Source organism: Plectrocnemia conspersa, unplaced genomic scaffold (assembly GCF_051122295.1).
Source record: "Plectrocnemia conspersa isolate PC_06_02 unplaced genomic scaffold, ASM5112229v1 ptg000011l, whole genome shotgun sequence".
In the NCBI taxonomy this organism is placed as follows: Eukaryota; Metazoa; Arthropoda; class Insecta; order Trichoptera; family Polycentropodidae; genus Plectrocnemia; species Plectrocnemia conspersa.
In genome coordinates this window covers 5,693,912-5,714,838 of record NW_028277175.1, presented here as the reverse complement: position 1 = coordinate 5,714,838, position 20,927 = coordinate 5,693,912, and the positions used below count along the sequence as shown (strand labels likewise).

Sequence of the window (20,927 nt, the reverse complement as noted above, 5' to 3'; positions counted from 1 at the left end):
AAATTGACTAATATATGAGAGAATATTATTATCTTATATATACATATATTGTTCTTAATATAAATGTTAAAATCAATATTTACTTGATATACTATTAAAAAAATAATAACTCATTTTACATCAAATTAATAATACTCCTCATTTTTACTTCAGATTAAAAATTAGATATATTTTTAAAAAAATATTAACCTTTGTGTTTTTCAATTTTTATCGTGTTTAGGCGATTTATATTCGTTATTATTATATAATTATAATTCTGAAAAATCATCAGGTTTTTCTAATCTTACATATTAACAATTTGATCATTAGTTCAAATCCAGCTAAGTCATACATATATAGACATAAAAATTCTAATAATTAATATGGACCGTGCCGCTTTCTTAAAATTAAAATCAATTTAAAAATACTCAAATGTATATAGATTTTTCTCAATATCGTGCTGTTTTTTTTTTTAATTAAAATAATTGTGAGAAAATACACAAAAATAACATTTTAGGAATTTCATTAATTATATTTATTCAAGTACAAAATATGAACATATATCAAACCAAACTGTCAAAAATTCAACATTACTAATTCTGTAAGCAAATTTATCATCCAAAATATGCACAAATTAACATATTCAAATAAGTATAAATATATGTTGACATTTGCTTATCAATCGAAATAATACAAGTGTCTATATCAAATATTTTAGTGGACTTAATATATTTAACTTAATACAATACACATTCTTTTCATTTTAAAGCTTAACAATACGGTTATTGATTTGTTCTTTTATCGGTTCAAATTCCTTAGTCTGAATGGTTTTAATTACAATTATAATAAACATAATAATATAAAAAAATTGTTAGTATGAAGATATATCACTTGTCAAAACAAAGTATTGCGTTAAATAATGTCTTATATTATAATATTATACGACGCACTCAAAACGTCTAAATCAACAACATTTAGACCAATTTTAATACATATTTTTTAAATTGTAGATAAAATATCAGCTAATATAGAGAGTTGTGTTTTAACGTGAAAAAGTTAACTGAATCAATCTTTTTATTTAATAGTAAGAAGTATACTATATAGACAACTCTCCAATTTAATTTGTCTCTTTTTACGCTATAGACTTTATATTGCATTCTGACACGATTCTATTGAATTATCCAAGCAAATTTATGGTTTATTTATTTTAGACTGAATATATAAATTTATGACAGACAAGTGTTATTTTTTTTATAATATATTAAGCAATCTCGTTTGTTTACACTGTTTTCGAATTCAACGCCTATCGTGAACCAACCTCGTCAACCTTGTAGCAGTCGATCATCGATATTGGCGCATGGTCATGACCACACGTTGTCGTCCAAGGCTGAACACTGCATTTCGATTCGATGATATTGACCCAATAATTTCACCAGATCACCTCTAAAGCCAACGGTAAATCTTCCCGGCGGCATTGGGACCTGTTTTGCGGTCGTTTGTTTGCTGCGTTCTGACAGGATAAACAATTCCCGGACACTAATTGAATTCTGTCTGTGTTTGGAAAAGGAAAAGGATCGATTCCTATGTAGAAAATAATTGAAAACGCCAAATAGCTACTGGATGGAGAGCTTTTCTGGCGAGTGTCGAAGTTCGATTCCCGCAAATGAAAGAGCTTTTTGACAGGGCACATATATCACACTACCTGGTTCACGCTTCGGGGAACTTTCTTATCTCGTTGCACCAAAAATGACTTAAATAATGTATGTATGTAGATACTACATTTATAGAGGACTGAAAAAAAATTGAAATGGCAAATCTTGGAAGTCAGAGTCTTCGCTGGCGTGTCAAGTTGTATTATTGTCGACTGTGATTTCGTAGAGCAGCTGGTTTCTGTCATGAATATAAGATATTATTGGCATAAATAAACTCTGATTTTTTTTGTATTATTTTTGAGTTTTTTTTAAATAAAGTTTTGCTTAAAAATATTTTTTTACCAATTATAATTTAAGCATATTTATTTTTATAGTAGTCTTTTTTTACATATGTATGCGAGGTAAATCAATTATCCACTTCGGTTCCCACGCAAATGTGTTAAATGTTTATCTATATGATAATCTTAAAATGTGTTTTGTTATCTGATCGTCTCAAATCTTGATTAGCATAATTTAATACATGTTATGGTATTTTACACATCAAATTCGCATTACGTTTAATTAATTTTGCGACGCGATCCTCCGTCTTGTTCACACGTAATTACCAAATATGTGTGTATTTACCGAGCGCCTATTTTGTTTCTACTCTAAAACTTGTTTTAAATTTTATGTTTACATAATATTTTTCGATTAATTCTATAAATATATAAAAACAAAGCTTATGTATTAGTAATTGTTTCATTAGACACATTTATATTTAAATAATGTAATTAATAGTTTTTAGAGCATATCTATTATATAATTTAACAATTCTAGACAACATTTTTATGTACTTATTTAATTCATACCTAATAAAACAATGTTTGTAAAAAAATTTTAGCTTATGCTGCAATTATCTAGATTATATACGAATAATTAATCAAATCATAATTTTTTATTAATATACCAGCTCCACGCAATATTCGCAACAACGCCAAGGTCTCCCTTCTCTCTTATTATAATTTTTTAGAGAAGAGGTACTGTTGAAAGTCCGATTTAATATGGTTAAATAAACAAAGTGGTATTTTAGTAACACTAACGTGACGGCGTCATAGGCATAATTTGTTGATGGATCTCGACGGAGAGACATCGACCGGTTGCGCCTCGTCCGCCGATCTCTCGTAGTAATTGAATAATATATCCATTCAATAAACTATGTTGTAAACTTATATATTGCTTACTTATAAAAACTTAGAATTTAAGTGCAAGAAATAATAGTAGGCTAATGAAAATAATCAAATAATAAAAAAATAAAATAGCTTCTTCTCAGCACATTTTATCAGCGCGTTGTCATAATTTAGACTATGACACTCCAGCTCCAACTAATCTATGTAAATTTTTAAAATTGTTACACATTCAAGTAACTTGTTTGTCTTGAAATAATATTTTCTGTAATTCTGAAATAAATACTTGCCGATTCAGTTTTTTTTGCAAATATTATATTTAAATAAACCACATCTGAATGTGTTATTACTAAAACATTTACTTTTTCTATAAGTTTTTAAATAATTTTAAAAGCATCTTGCTAGATTTTTAAAGCTTCTTAATAAATTAAAACATTTTTCATATTTAACCCTTTCACCGCGACTGATATTTTTAATATATATGCGAAGAGAGAAGCGGCTGCTTCTGCAATCTTCAATGGTCTGAGTTCTCTAAAGTTGTTTGATCTGACCTCATGTTTGTGCCATAGTCTGTTTAAAGATTTAACACAGTAGTTTCCAATTTTATTTTAATTCAATAGCATGATTGAATCTCTCAAATTGGGAATGCAAAGTGGTTCAATTGATAAACCCGACAAAATATATGCAGTCAAAAATTTGGTTCGATTTTTATTATAGAACTTTAATTTTTCGCCATTTTTCCTATTATTTTCTCTGTATCTTTCGACGTTATTTAACACAACTAGCTGCTTATTTTCTTCTGACCAAAAACTGAAATATGATATACAAGCATATTTTTAACATTATGTTCTTGATCTTTAATCTTTAAAATATCCAAGTAGCTCTGGAGTGTCGCAACCACTTATGATAAACAAAGACCGGTTATCCGTATCTGAATGGACGTTTATTAGACGGTATCCCTTAACAGTTCAAAGACACTTAATTAGACAAAAACATGGGTCGCTGCCAAAAACTATCAAAAACAGGTACCCAAACACTAAAATTTTGTAGTGAACAAAAACTAAGAGTCTGGTCGTCGTCGTCCACCCTTTTTCCAAATCATCGATATTGGTTAGAGGACTGAGGACTGCAATGGATGAATTCTCAAGAGTATATTAGCAAGAACATTTGAAGCTCTGGAATATTTAAACATATTTTAGATTTGTAGCTCTTTAATGCTTCACAAATATATATTATTTACTGTCTTGCTATATTTTGAGTGCTAGAACTACTTGCCTCTTTCATTCTATATTGTAATTAAAAGTCATATCATAGTTTTTTTTTTAATTTAATGCGTTTACTTAAAATATATACTGCTCATGACCCGTCACTCCATTAAATGGTCTCTCAAGACTCATCTAGGCGCCACCTAATCGCAGCAGTACAAGATAATTATTTGTTGTGATACTCGTGTGTATGTGTGTCACCTTTTTTTCTTCGTGTCTTGTCATGATGTCTTGTAGGTGCATAACCACCGGCTGGCATTGCCGGCGCCCCAATTAGACCGGTTGCCTGACGATGCCTCAGGCGCCTTCCACCTCTTATCTAATCGCTTAAACGGCGTATGTGTACAACACACATGTTTATGTGTATAATTACACACATACCTCTGGGTGTGGGTGCTCGTAATTTTTACGTAACACAACAATTGAACGATCTCGTTATGTGATTCTTGACCTTACCGGACAAATCTGGTGTTTGGGAGCGTTTTCAATGATTGAACATGTTTTTGTTTAAGTGAACGTTTTTTGTACAAGCGTATTGTTATGAAAGGTTTTTATGACAGGGGTTGGAAAAGCATTTCAAACATTGTTCCACGCTCGAATGAATCTAACTATTTCTATGTGGTGCTCCCGCTGTGGAATTACATTAAGCGATGCTCGCGTGCTAACCATTTAGTTTAGAGAATGCACTCGAATAACAAGTGTATAAAAACATTATCTGCTCAAATTGTGGTTTTAAAGTGTAGTAAATAAAACCTTAATTAAGACACATTTAGATGGTAATTGTAATAAAAGCGTATATACGATGTTTTTAGCCCCAAACATACGATTAGTTCGTTTCAAATTTGCGCTTGGCACGCGCGATAATGTTTATTAAATATGGCTGTAGTATTTGTGTAATAGACGGATATAATAATATAGATAACTGCTCTTTCGTTAGTTACTGTTGTGCCCAAAGTAGTCGTCTCTATTTAAAAACTCTTGAAGGTTCAAAGTGACTGCTTAGCTGGACTTGATTTGATGGTCGAAGTGGAAGCAACTGTTTTTAAAATCCACGTCAAAAGCAATAAAATCTTGCCGTCGCAGTAAAAACACTCGGTTATGTAGCTTGCATATTAAGACTTTTGACAATATTACGACTTATAATAAGTAAGAATCGAGTGAAGCACATCTAAACCGAATTTTGATCAATAGGAGAGTGAAAAAAACAATTATCCCTTCTCAGAAGTAAAAAAATCCACGTCAATAGCAATAAAATCGAGCCAGTGACGTCACGATTTTATTACTTTTGACGTGAATTTTTGACTTCTGAGAAATGATAATTGTTTTTGCGTCCTCCTATTGACTAAAATTCGATATGAATACACTATAACCAATGCTCTCATATCAAAAGCCTATAGCTGGTATAAAACTATATTTCCGGTAAAGCCCATACCATGGCCATTACCATGATTTTTATGCGTTTTATTTAATTTTAAAATTCTATACCTCTATAAAAAAAATTTTATATCCATGACCTTTTGTCATCTCTTTTTTAATTTTAGATTAATTTTGTAGTAAAAAATATGATTCGTGGTTTCGAGTTTCTCTTTTCTTAAATAATAACGTACTGCAAATTGTTTGTATTTACTATATTATATGTTCATGCACAATCAAGCATGGATTAAAAGCATCATAACAGCAGTCTTTAACCATGTATTGTATTAAATCCCGATTCAAACTATATTAAATTGCAATTGCGTTTATAGAACCCATAAAAACGACAATAAAACACATAAGTACATGTCAGAAACTCAAGTCGAACTAAATCTAATTTATTTATTTAAAAATATTAACAACCGTTGTGCTTTTTATAGCGATCGACGATCTTGCTCGGGGGGGAGTTCCGTGTATCAATATATAAATTTATGCTTAAAAGCATCTAAAATATTAAAATGGCATAATATGACTCTTGTATCTAATAAAATAACTATTTTTGTTGCAATCAAATATAAGGATTGCAGATCAGAAAAAAATATTTACTAAATCTGATCTCACGTTGAATAATTATCCTGTCGGAACTTTTCCGTCCGGAGCAACAGGTCGTTTGCATTCCTCACCGTCTTCCGCGTGCGCAAAAGTGCGTGCAAAAGGGGGGTTCGTGCCGTTAATTTGCGTAATGGTGGCGCCCGTGTCGCAATTACGCGCAGTTTGCTGTTGCGACCGCACGCGACTGTGGCGCCACAGTCGCGACGCTAATGCCGGCTAATGTTATCTGCTTCTGTCGCTGCATGCACTTTTTTATATCGGTCAGATGCGGAGCAAGGACTTTCAACCGGTGTCTCGTGCTCCATTATCACTCGAGCGTGTGATTCGAATGCACCGAGATTCTCTTGTAAGAGGCAGTCTTTGATGAGCCTATGCGATCTGAATAGATCTTTCCGAGAGAGTCGGGGTCACCAATTTGAATGTTTAAATTGAATGAGCTCACGAATGTATATGATGCATTGCCTACGTTTACAATAATGATTTTAATATAACATAAAATTTTAGTATATTTATACTTTAAAATATTTTTTTTTACATGCGGCCTCTAAATTCTTTTAAATTTAATTCCAAAGAGGATAGAAAAGTATCTGACCTTCGAAGTATAATTGAAATTGTCATTTTTGATTAAAAAAATATGAACCATTACTATTTTATAATTCGGATGACACCACTGAGTATGTATTGTGTTTTTTTTTTGTAAATAATTTTAGTAATCTAACAGGAAATTATTTGTTAAATATACTATTAAGTCAGACACATTATTGTGGTATAATAAATAGAATACAGTATTTTTAAATCGTAATCTTAAAGGAAAACCAATCACTATCTATTTAAAATTCACATTTTCCCTAAATCCTAATGTTGTCTCTAGTATAAAAACCATTTAAATTAAATAATTAAGACATCTTATTTTAAACAAACATTGATAAGATTTTTTAAACTAAAACTAAACTACTTTTACGGCTTAAATTCTTAAATTTCGGACTTTGTTACTGGACTTGTTTTGACGTGGCTGCTTCCTCAAGTCTCGGTCAATACTCAGTGTAGCTCCGCTTGGTGCGAGTTTAGGGTCGAAAGTTGGAAGCTCCAGATTGACGGAAGTGTATTAGGGACGTTATATAAACATAGTTTAATACATTTTAACTGGCCTAGCTAATAAAATTATATGCATACTATTAATAATATATCTTCACTGTAACAGTTGTTAAATGTTTATTTGCTGTTCAAACTCAAACCTAACCTAATGAAAGTTCTAAAACTAACTATAGTTTTTGAACTTCCATTAGATTATTTCGCTTAGGTTAAGTTTTTTTTAACAATATGTTTACGATTATTTATAGGCTATAAATTGCTGGCGGTGAATTTCCGGCGATAGACTAGACTCCTCGTTTATATGTTATTGTTTATGTTTTGAGCTGTAAAATCATATTTAGACATAATTGGGTATTTTCTCGATTTCTCTCGATCTTTAAGTACACATATATGTTTAAAAAAGCAGGTTAAACATATACAAAAGACATACAAACAGAAGATAAAGAGATGCATTAAACTTTTTTCAATGATCTCTCAACGAAACTGCGCAAAAGGGAAACACAAAACGACCTCATTATCACGCAATTACCATGTCTCCGTCACCTTCGTTTTTGGTGTCACAATCGCACCATTGTTGCGACACATGAATCATTATCTCCCTCGCTCACCTGATGCAACTTACAGTCTGATGTTGCTGCAGCCTGTTCGTTAATCCAAACTTGCTGCGCTATGCGCTGGCAATGTTTTTGTTGTTTTTCTTTTTTTCCCACAAGTCCGGTCACCGTTCGTACAATGCGCAGTGATAACGCCTGTAGTCATTAGCACTATCTATATCTGTATACTAGTACTGGCAAACAAACCAGACAGGTCTCCACGGTCCACCGCGAATAATACATAATGATGTGAATCGACAGCAAACGATGACAAAGAAAAATAAATACGTACGCATATATTCAATCGAATATTATTTATTATAATATAGTGAATCAAATGCTTTGTAAAACATAATCGCTAGTAATCAAAGCTAATTTGTAAGATTAGTTTAGCATATCGATCTTCATAATGATTGCTTTATGAATCGATAAAGCAAAAGTTGATTGGGGGAAGCTATTGTCCATAGATTATTTTTTTTAAATAATATGATATAAATAGTGCAATTTAAAACTTGAATATTTATATATAGAATAATGCTATACGTAAATAGAAACTGTTGTTTAAAATAGGATTTATGATTATTTTCGTTTGCTCTTATACCTTGGCGCCGAGATTGTTTGAAGTATTCTTATATGCATCTCCGAGACTTGATTATCTCGTCTTTAATATTTGCATTCATACCATAACTAGTATATGAACCTCATAACATTTATACTTATGCATCAAACAATAGGTAGATTATAAAGCTGCGGAGTTTGATTAGTAATATTACTATTGATGTAATCTGCAATTTTCGACCCAGTCACGTTTGTATCGTAAAAGCGGATGGTGGTTAAAGCGATATTTGATGCTATGAATTTTGTGAGCAAATACCAGATGTTAACATACGTGGCTCAACTACTGTACCTACATAATTTGTTTTTGATGGACTATTCTAATATAAAATAAATAGATAGATCATGTTGATTTTTTTTTAGTTCATAAATAGAACCATGTATGATACTAATATTGTATTTAAATAATAACTTAACGCGTGCTGTGGTGTAAGACGGTGCATTGTGACGTTTTGCACGCTAAAGTTTACACGTGCCAATCAATAAATAAACAAATCAAAATTATATGAGCAATTTATTTTAATTGAATAGTTGCTTAGTTAATTAAATAAAAATAAATAAACTTTTGATATATATTATGATGATAGTCGCATTTGTGTGTATTTCGTCTCAGGTGGCATGATGTGTATTGTATTCCTCTGTGGTATTCGACGATGTTATATAATTCACGGAGGATTTGGAATGATCACTTGAATTTATATGCACATAATAATTTAACGGAATATTGTGTACGTACATGTGTATTTACATTTATATATAAGTGCCAGTAAAAGCTTTCTTTGATTAATGGGAAAATTTCCTTTATAGTCAATTATGGCGAGCATTAAAATTGAATCTTCTAAACTAAACGAGAGAAAATTAATCAAAAAACACTTGTTTCAAAACTATTATATTCAAAAGTATACTTAATTTAGTAATTTTATCTCGTTGGAACTGTCCTTTTTCTTCAGCGTCTTTCATCCTTTGTGACCATAAATATCCGTTCTATGTATATTTATTTTTTTGACAATAAGCCCAAGAACTATAGCAATATTTTAAGCATATTTATATTAGTATATCCCTAATCAAAATTTATTCAATCCATTGAAATACACCTTAACGATTATTGCGATTACAAATATCAAACTATGAAAATGTAATTTAAAACATCTATTTTTCAATGAAGTATTGTGCTCATATTTTTTAAAGTTTTGTTTATAGATATTGTATCATCCGCATTAATTGCTTTAGTATTTTGATTTTTAAATGCTATTTATATAATACTAACCACAGATGTTAGATAATATCTTATCGACATATTAGTTTAGATCTTAGACAGGTTTATTCTGACTAGGTATTGTGATTAATTATTTTTGGTACATCTATACGCTTTGGGGTGACCACCATAATGACGTTTTGTCCATATATTATCATTGTTGTAATGAATAAGCAAAATATGTCTTACCAAGCGTTAACTTTTATCTTAAAAATGCTATATTTAACCTTAAGGTTAAATTATAGATCATAGCATAGGAATATATATGAACTGTAATTTAACCTTAAGGTCGGTTTTATATTGATAGATGGTTATTATTAAGATATTTTAGGGACAACTTGTTTGGCTGGGCTCGCAACATTGTCAGACGTCAAGACAAACCAAGCGTGCTCTCCGCTGCCGCTTTGTCGTTATTCCCGCTTCATTCGTTGCTCTGAATACCATCGCGTCCTACATACAATTAAATAGATTTTATGAGAGTTATTCATGGAATATTCATTGTTCTGACCAGCGTTTGCTCGCTGCACCTAACCTGTCTAACAGTTTTAGTGCGAGCAAGATATTTTATAATATATTTCTAAAATAAAAAAATTATTGCCCATTCATATTTATAAATGTTTTTAATTGACATGATCGTCATATATTTTAATTCTGATCGTCCTATATTTTTATTCTGACTGTATGCTATTATTATTTTAACCAAATATTATTTATTCTGACGCGTAGCACGCGCTCCTAATGACAAAGCCGAGCATCTTTCATCATATATCAATGTGCGTATTAAATATATTCCTGTTCAATCGTGATTCCAAAGTTCTCGACAGAAGATTTTTTTTTTGATAAAATGCTGATGTGGAATAATAAATATCCTGAGCTCTTAATTTCTGTAGATATGTCATTGATAAAGATAAGAAAGAGCAAAGTATGTTAAATAGATCCTTACTGTACTTCAGATCGATGAATACCATAGCTTACATGCTGACGGCGGTTTATTAAGTAATTAAATTAATTTTGAGAAATCAAAGTAATTTAAACTTAGTAGAGACGAAATGGTCCTGAATTTTATAATTCAAGGCTTTGAAACGACACGGATGAAACCCGTATTGCTGCTCCACTAAGGTCGCCTAATAGTGATCATAAATAGTATAGTTGGAAAAAAATATTCTTGTATGTTCTCATCCCATTTTTATTGTAGATTTTAAAGTGTATTCTTTAGGATTTTGAGAGCAAATGGAGCTAAAATAGACGCTGTAGAAACGTGTAATAGTTTATTTTATAAATATATATAAATTACTACATATATAGAGAGATGTAGATGTCGCTATCAAACGGTGGAATTAAAATGACAGATCTTAGAAGTGGAAGAATTTTCGTTTGCGTGTTGAGTTGTATTATTGCTGGCTGTGATTTCGTAGAAATGTACTCTCGTGATAATGTGTCATATCCATGCTTGGTTTTGGCTCGTCTCTGCTGCAGTGACTCTCTGACCACGTCTCTCCCTCAGTAACCAAGTGTTACATATTTTATAGTACTGGTTTGAGACAGCTCTGGCGAATCGCAGATAATGATGTTTTCGAGTAAATTGCGTAAATTCACGTTTTTAAATCGATACGCCTCAGATGATCACTCTGGCGATCGGTTACTGAAGGGTAAAATAACACTAGTAGTATTTACAGGCTAAGACGTATTGTCTAGCGCGCATTTTTTCTGAACAAATAGAAGTAATATGCGGTACTTATGAGGGATTAACGTCTAGAAACGCATGTGCTATTAGGTGGTCCATAAAATATATCCTTAGTCATGAGATTTATTTTCCATTGTTGTATAAAATTGTGTGGACCTACTAAAATGCGTGTTTTTGTTTGTTTGAAATAGTCCTTTATAATTACATATAAATCTTTAAAAAATTTGTAGGTGGTCCAAACACACACAATTTGTTTATGAGCAATAGAATTCTTGTCGAATATGACGTTAACTTTTAGCGATTTTTTCAGCGCTGTAAAATGCCTTTATTTATGCAACATTTTTTCTTGCGTTGGGTGGATATCTAGTCGTATCGAATTTTGTCAACGTACTATGGATGCCATAAAATAAATTTTAAAAATATACTATATGTTTTAATTATCAATACTGCCATTCTATGACCATTCAGTAAAATTTATGCACTGAAATACATTTCTACAAAATTAGCACCAAATATTTGATACAACTATTACTAGTAATGCTGCAAGTATGCTAATAAACTACCTGTTTGCTATAATAATAAATACGATCAAAATGAATGAAGTCAGATGCGCAATTCTTCCACCGCACAATGCACTCGCCTAACTCAATGTGTATTCGCACTAAATTGAGACCTATGAAGTATGTCGTAGTATGACTGTTTAATTATCTTCTGTTTGCTGATTAAACTGCAAAGCATAGAGCTAATAAAGCTGCCACTACGTGGGTGGTATACTGCTCTTTGTGACAATAATTAATAACTCGGTTGCAGTGTAATCTTATGGTCAGTTAGAAGGCACGGCGCGGTAATTGGCTATTAAACTCGTGGCCTTGCTGACTAGAGCGGGGGGGCCACAAAACAATGTCACACACTCAAAGGGGTCAATTGAAAAATTTGATTAGCTGGACCCCGTCCCTCGTTTGTCCCGCGAATCAAGCAATGAATGAACTCGGCAGACGGCATGACTGAATCAGTGTAGGAGAGTATGAAGAAAGAGCCAGAGATATTGAGCGTCTTAATCGAATGATAGGTTAAATCAAAAGTTATACTAATACCCGTTGATAAAATAAATTTATGACCTCTCGCACATTATAATGATTATGTGCTAACAGGTTATAGTATTGTCAATTTAAAACATGTTTTGACTTTCTTAATCAATATATGGTCAGTAGAAAACGAGACCAATTTTGAGCCAATCGCATTAAGGTCTAATCACACCTCTAAAAGTCATCCCCTTAAGTGAAAGCTAGTTAAATATTGCCCTTAGTTTGGGCGCATTACCTAGTAATTTCCAGTAATTCTGGCATATCGGCTCTTTTTAATGATAGGGGTGGCTGGCGAAGGGAAAACAAAAGCAGTTGCATAGACAAAATTACTACTATTTGTACATTTTTATCTCAATTCAGACATATTTTTACCCAAAATATGCTTCACTAAGTATATGTGCTAAATATTTGCAATAAGTCTCAATAATTATATTTAAATATAAAACGTACAACTTCATCCAAAACTACCACTTCGCTTCAGATCTAAGTCAATTAATCTCACACTTAAGAACCGTCTTTATATTGTCATGTTGCCTGAAGTGAATAGTCAACGCTTGAATAGATAATGAATCTATACTTAATTAATATATGGGTATGACATAATAGGGCTACAAATATTGATGGTTAGTAAATTTAAAGAATTTAACAACTGTGTAGCTAGTAGCATTGTATTCTTTCATTATCTTGTCAATTAACGTCATCTTAAAAATTATTGTGGATGTACAATTATCTATACAGTTCAAAGTTATATTTTGTTGAACACTCAAAGTAATTGAAATTGTTATTATGCCAATATGTTAAGATATATTTAGATTCTAAAATGGATTTTAATTGCAGTAATGAATATTTTTCTCCAACTGTCAATACAATTAAGTTAAGTTTTGTGACTCGAAAAATTGTGTACATACATAAATCAATAATTTGCTAGATAATATTATTATTCTACTCTTAAGAAGTTCGTCGTTATGCTGAGTGAAATTCCTATTATTTCCTTTATGGTAGATATGGATTATTAATTCTAGAAAATTACAGTATGTCATATTCTCTATTGGAATGGAAAACTAATCTATAATAATCATTTCAAAAGTAAATCGCTCATTACATTACATCGCATTTATATGTCGCCGAATTGATTCACCGCATGAATTATGCATCGGATTTCCGAGAACTTCGTTAAATCAGTTTATTCGCAAACTGGGGAAAAATAGGGTCACTCTTCGACCCTGCGCGTGGCTTAATTAATTAAATCTTACTTCGTATTTCACTTTGGTACATGCGTAAGATAAAATAATAACATTTGTTACAATAATCGCATTATGCGCAACAAACACTTAATTAACGTCTCTAGAGCAATTAAACGCAATCTGGGAACGACTGTCGGTTACTAAGTGACGCTAATGGCACAAAGGGAATCGCTACAAGGCCAAGATAATACATATATGACATCGTCTGGGTTTTACGTGTGTAATTAATCTGTCAATCGATCAGTTATGCCTATATTTAAATTACTATTAATAGTTATAAATATAATTTTTACTATAAAATTCACATTTTAGACTGAGTGTATATGTCCTATAGATTAATTTAATTAATTCTTTTCGCGATCACACCCTTTGTTTAATTCTAGCCGACTCACCTATGGCTATCGCCATTCAGATCCTTAATCACTTTATGCTCAAAATATTTTTCACCGGTTCAAAATATCGTTATTATTTTTTATGTAAATAATAAATATTCAACAAAAAAATTAGAACATTTACCCGAAAAAATATGTTTAAAAATAATGAATCATAATACATAATTACATCATTAAAAATGTACAATCCGCACATGTGCGGGACTGGTCCTTATGCGATTAATACTCTGGCATTGCATACTTATATATACAATATAATGTCAACTACAACTCTGTACTGTTTCTATCATTTCATTTTAATATTTCATGATTTTTCTTGGTTTTTCGTTATATTGATACTATCTCTGATTTTTCTCATAGGAAATGTTTTAATTAAATTTAAATTAATAAATAGATATCGAACACTTTACAATAATAATGTGATATAATTATTTATCACTCATCAGAATGTATGTCAGTCTTATTTATTTCATCAAATCAACAGTGTATCTTTGTCCAGCGATACACACGTGGAAAATTTTCCGACACCCTTAAAATTCTCCCGTAATGCGCTCATCTGCATAAAAGCCTCCCCCGGGTCCATGGAAATTCACCGTGGGCCATTACGCGAGATGGGCGACCAAGTTTTCCGCCAACGTTCAATAATAATAAAGACGGCGATCGTAAAAGAAAACGAGTGTTGTTGCTTATTTTTATAATTGAATTACGTGCCCACATTCGCTCACCGCGCGCGTGAGGGATGCTGCGCGTGAACAGGGCCTCGGGGATTTAGAGATGATCTCCAAAAACAAGGATTTTTACCCCCTATCTTCTTCAGATATACGTTCTGCGAAATGGAGATTGTCTTGTTATAAAATAGGATACTTGTCCTGGTAATTATAGTTAGTATAGTTTAAGTTGAAAACTTTTTTTATATAATTTGAAAACGAAATAAATAAAATTGATTGTGTAATCTACAATCATGATATATAAAAAACTAATGAGTAAATTGTAAGAAGGATAGGTTAAAAAAAATTAAGGCTTATTTGATAAATTTTAGATGTGAGATTTTAATAGCATATATATTATATTTGTATAAGAAGAGAGGCATTATTATTTTATTTAACCTTATTTACAATAAAATCGTTTATATTATTAGGTTTTGAGGGCGAAGGTGTGTAAGTTTATAGCCAAATAAACAGCGGAAAAGCTGGTCACAGTTTATTTCATAAACCTATATAAATTATCACATACATATAGAGATACGTAGATGTCGTAGATGGGTTTTCAATTAAAAGTGTCTTCGCTGGCGTGTCGAGTTGTATTATTGTCAGCTGTGATTTCGGTAGAGTGGCTGAAATTGTCGTGATATTTTCTCTTGTGTTGATGCGATAGCGTCTCTGCGTCTCTCACCGCCTCTCTTCTTGTGACCAAGTGTCACATCTTTTATAATGCTAGTTTGAGACAGTTCTGGCGAATCACATATGAAGATGTTTGCGAGCCAATTGCATCGCTTTTAGGACACACATACAAAATGTGTCTATGCCTTAAAAAATAAACGGTCCAGATCGGTAATTAAAGAATAACATCATTATTATGCGCAGGGTAGAATATATTATCTAGGGTCCCTTCCAAACAAAGACTAGTTTTTGGCGGTACTAATGGATGATTAACGTCTCAGGACCGATGTGCCATTAGATTATTAACTGAAAATATTGCATCGACTACGTGCAATATTTTCAGTTAATAACCCAAATTTTTGGTCAATTACTTTGTTGTGTGAAATACTGAGTGTAGCTATAAATGCAGGTCGTGTTCATTTATATTTTTATTTATTTGAAATAGTCATCAGAATTACCTCTAAATTATAATCAATAATGCAGGTGATTGATGAAACTCAAAAGTATGTATATATTATATTAATGTGACATCAGTAAATAAGGCTGAAATATTTCTAACGTACGTGTACCGGATCACCGCGCAGTAAATAAATACAGATTCACTAGTGAAATTATTTATCAATGCTTTGATGTACTTGAACTACTTCAAATATAATTTCACTGAAAAATATATACATATGTACATACGTTCTATGTTAATGTCGCCGAAGTGATGATCGTAATAGTTTCCAAGTCGTATCGAAGATCAAGTTGAACTCTTAATGATTTATTTGCTTAGCTAGAAGCTGCGCTTGAGATAAACGATTGCTTTTCTCGTACTTTAAATATTTTTTTAAATTTTGTACATTCAAATTAGGTTGCGAAGTGTTATGTAGTCAAGCTCTGATGGATGTTTTAGTTGAATTGAATAATTATGTCAGTGTATCATCGAGGAATAAGGAGTTCAACGTCCTTTTTATGCATATATGATATTTTTTATTAACTGAAGTAACTCATTTTTTTTCATGATTTATCATCATCGCGATATTTATCCGTGAGATTTTACAATCTAAGAAAATATAATCTGTGATAATCGATCTGAATCATAATAAAATAATAATCACTAATTCCGATCTCCCAGACACAATTGTAATTAAAAAAAAACACAAATGTACATATGGGATTTGAACCCAGATCATTAATTATACCACTGGTCTATTTATTGTCTTTGATAATAGATGATTCAGCGCAGAATAGATTTGAAATCGTAAAATCTGGCAACAATGGTTAGACTTTATAATGTTTTTAATTCGGTGAAACTGTGTTTGTTACTGTTTTTTGGTGATCAGGGCCTGACCATATTTTTATTTAGCTACGACCAAACGGTTTTAAAGTATATTTATGTTTTCTCGTTACCGAGCGCCAACACGGTTTTATTGCTTTTGACGAAAAATTTTGACTTCTGAGAAGTGATAATTGTTTTTGCGCCCTCCTATTGACCAAAATTTATTTTGAATACACTTCGCTCAATTTTCTCACATCAATAAATTTTGAAATAATTACTATATCTCTTATATAAATTTTATTTAATTTTGTATACGATTCGTGGCAATCTGATAAAATGTTACTTTATTCTAATCGACCCTCCTAATTATTCTGAATCTAGGCTTTTGAAAGCCAATAGCAAAATATTTTAGTTTTCTGTTCAAAAAAATTAATAATAAATATATATATATTATATAGTTTTTGTATTAGCTTAAGTAATTTATTAAATACGTTAAATTAAATGTAGAACGTATTCATTATTCAAACACTAAACTTTTGTAGTAAGAATATATGTTGGGAATTTTTGTTTCAAAAACAATTAAGAGCCTTATCTTATTATATATTTTTTCATACTTAAATGTTTTAAATACTCTTAAAAAGTATTATACGGATATGTATTCCTAATCGAAATCACTTAACGAGTTAAGCTTAAGATCTGTTACTTTATTATTAAAAATTGTTTCATATCAATTTCGTCGTAATCCAGCTATTGTTGTGTCACATGTGAATCACTTTATTGTAACTCGTTCGTGAGAACAAATAATACCGATCTGTATCTATGGTATAAATTCAACATTATTAGTTCTTAAAAAAATATATATCACAAACTGTAGTTTGTGATATATATTTATATACACAATATATATATATACACAATACACGTGCCAATAATTTCGTCGTTTATATATTTCTCTTCAAATCACGTTTATTATTGACTTTTGATGACCGCCTGTCGATTAATGTCACCTAATGGCCAATCATGCTCCAAAGGCGAACGTGAAACGTGATTTTTGCTAATTGGACATGTAGTACTACGTGCGGTTTGATTGCGTTTTGTAATAGTATAAATGTATGCAAATCGAATCATAAATAGGTACTGTATTTTTGCATTCCATATACTAGATAATCCAATTAGAATTTTAATAGCTAGTAAATTATGATGTTACAAAATTATTATGCTATTCGCGTAGTTAAGAAATTATGTTTAATTCAATTGCGTTTGTTGAAAATCGTGTTTTATAATACTATACATACTAATTATTACTATGAATCGATATTTTCAAAACAAAGAGATTATTATCTAAAGATTCGCTTTCAGTTAATTTTAATGAATCATGTTTTATCATACAATTGAAATTCTCAGTAACAAATCAAAAACTAATTATATTTAAAAGAACTTTACCTGCAGTTTTATTCCAATATTTGCTTAAAGATGTATGCATATTCTACTTCGTGGTAAAACCAATAATATCATATTTCCCTCTAAGATACATCATAAGATTCTTTACTATGCAATTATAAATGACTCAATCAACATTTTTCAGATTGAGTTAGGTCAGTGATATGCTGCGCGAAAATTTACCAAAACTTTTCTTTAAGCCAAATAAATACAAATCACTAAGATCATTCACGAAAGCTTTGTACGTATTACATAAACATATTATATATGATTACATATACAGGTTGTTCAAAATCATTTTTAAATATAAGCAAATATGAATGCGCCTGTGGAATGCGCTTCTCCATAGTTATTACTAAATTAAATAAAAATTCACAAATAATATTATCAAAATTTTGATTCAATAAAAGTAGCGTCTTTGAAAATAACAATATCCATAATTCAGTGGGTTTTGGTGGACCAGCAACACTGTTTTTGACTACATCATTCTACGGTCACTAACCTCTTATACTTCTCGACGTTCTTCGATACTAAAATACAAGTGGGTCTAATCTATTCCGACCTACAAAAATCATTGTATAAACTATTTCTTATGAAATAAAGCAACTTTTCAAACGGTATTGAATATCACTCTAACGAGTATGTCACTCATTTTGGAATACAACAGTGATCCAATTTGCGTTCCTTTTCTTTAACAAATTTAATTGTAATTTAAAATTGGTTTAGAATATTCGCACAAAAGCAGATTCGCTGTCTTTACAAAAAGACTTTATGTTTGATAATTTCCCAGCGGGATTCTCTTATAATTTAGCGAAAGTGTACTATAAGTATTTGCTTGGAGGAGTTAGTAGTGCGGTTCGTATAAAAATATAAATTTAATACGCATATCGGCAATTTCGCAATTTTTAGTGACCTGTCATTTCCCTTTACGTGTCAGTATCTTTTTCTAAAAATAAATATAAAATACTTGGTTTACTGATAAATAATTTTAAATAATTGTTTTAAAAAAGTAAGCAATCGATGAGTCGCTGGCGTTTAAGTGGTTAAGCATCGAAGATGCTCGGCTTCGTTATGCGGAGCGCTTGCTACCTTAACAATTTTTTGGCGATCATTAGTTCGAACTTTATTGTTTAAACCTCAAGATTCATATTAAATATGATCCCGGGAATTCCCGGGACTCAAAAAAATGTATTTCTTAATTCCCGGGAATTTTAAAAATCTCAAGATAATATACAAAAATATTATTTACTTTGAAAAATGTACTTGTTTCTATGTATGTACATAGGTAACACGTTCATCATAATTAAAACAATAAATATTAAGATATTCACATAAAATATATAATATAGAGAAGCGCTAATTTTAAATAATGTTTATTTGTAATAATATTTACAAAGCACTGGAAAATAAATAAATATATAAATTAAAACGTCTTTGAAATGTCAATCGCTTAAGCGCTAGATGTAAATTAATGACTGAAGTCCAAGCGTTAATGGGAAATTCAGGCAAATATTCAGAAATGTTGATTTTTCTAAGAAGACAGTTATTACTTAGAATTCTTGCACCATAACATATTTTTTTAACAATATGGTGTAAAAGTTTACACGTTCAATATGTTTTGATACAAAATACAGAAATATATAATAGTGTAGATTTACCTTTATTTATCACTGTTGTTATGAGTGTTTTGCTAAGTTGCTTGAATAATAATTACAACTCGTGATGTTTTTCAAATTAAACACTTTTATCAACAAATAATTTTATTGCGTTGACGTGCAAAAGAATTGAACCTTTTTGATAAATGCTTCAATCGATTTTATACAGTAGCACTTGGCCGTAATAGTTTCTCTTGGATTTGAAAATACAGTCGCCATACTTTATTTTGCTGTTAGGCTTCGCTTTTAACCAAGAGTTCAACCATTAAATTCGACACATTTTTGGTTATGTAAAATTCAATACTTCTAGATTTTTAAAAAGCTTTGGTTGTTAAATATTTAACCCTGTAAGAAATTATGAAAATGCCTAAACAATATGTCTGATGAGGCAATATTTAATTACGTGTTAGTCTATCTCATTTAATTTTCAGAGATTGTGCATTGTCGTGCAATGGAATTACACCTTTCTTATTTCATACAATAACACTTGTTTCGCTAGGTTTGAAATAAGTAAGTAAATTATTAATTTAATTTTGCTGTTATTTTTGATTCGCAAAATGCTTTTGAATTCGCTTTTATCAAATTGTTTATGCAACATGTTGTTATATAATATTTAGTTTTTGTCACATGTTACAATACGATCGAGAAATGGATCTTTTCTGTTACGTAAAAATTGTTCTTATTCAGTTCGTGCGGTACCATTTGTTAAGCTTTTTCGCTTTTAATAGTTATTTTAAATGATCCATAACTATTGTATTACTGACGCATAACTTTTGAGCAAGCTCTTATGTTGCATTCTGATTTAAACAACGTCTTCAGTGACCTTCTACATATTAAATTTTTTTAGAACCACACCCTTCCATTACTTTCTTCATATTCAATTTCTTTGGAACCACAATTGCACTATAAATTTAATAATAATAGATACACTAAAAGCATTGTTTAGTTAACAAACATTTTCTTATTTTATAGCACCTGTTTAAAACTTATTCAAAAACATGCTTTTTTTTATTTTAAGCAAAATTAATAATGAAATAGAATTCAATGTTGAGCAAAAACAGACTAAAAAATGTACCTCATAAATGATATAAATATTATTCAGTTATTTTCATAAAAATCTTCATATAATAAAACAACCAAATCAA

At 30.7% G+C, this 20,927-nt stretch overlaps 1 protein-coding gene and 1 long non-coding RNA gene across 5 annotated transcripts in view; one reads left to right on the top strand and one right to left on the bottom strand.

Annotated features, from left to right (window-relative positions):
• The window catches only part of Pde11 (Phosphodiesterase 11), a 232,432-nt gene that overhangs the window by 140,821 nt on the left and 70,684 nt on the right, over positions 1 to 20,927 (top strand). The gene's annotated exons all lie outside the window — the stretch shown is intronic.
• Positions 15,232 to 17,116, bottom strand: LOC148229247 (uncharacterized). The gene is made up of 2 exons (XR_015811403.1): positions 15,882 to 17,116; positions 15,232 to 15,729 (listed from the first exon to the last, which is right to left on the bottom strand). It is a non-coding gene; the product is annotated as an uncharacterized LOC148229247 (long non-coding RNA).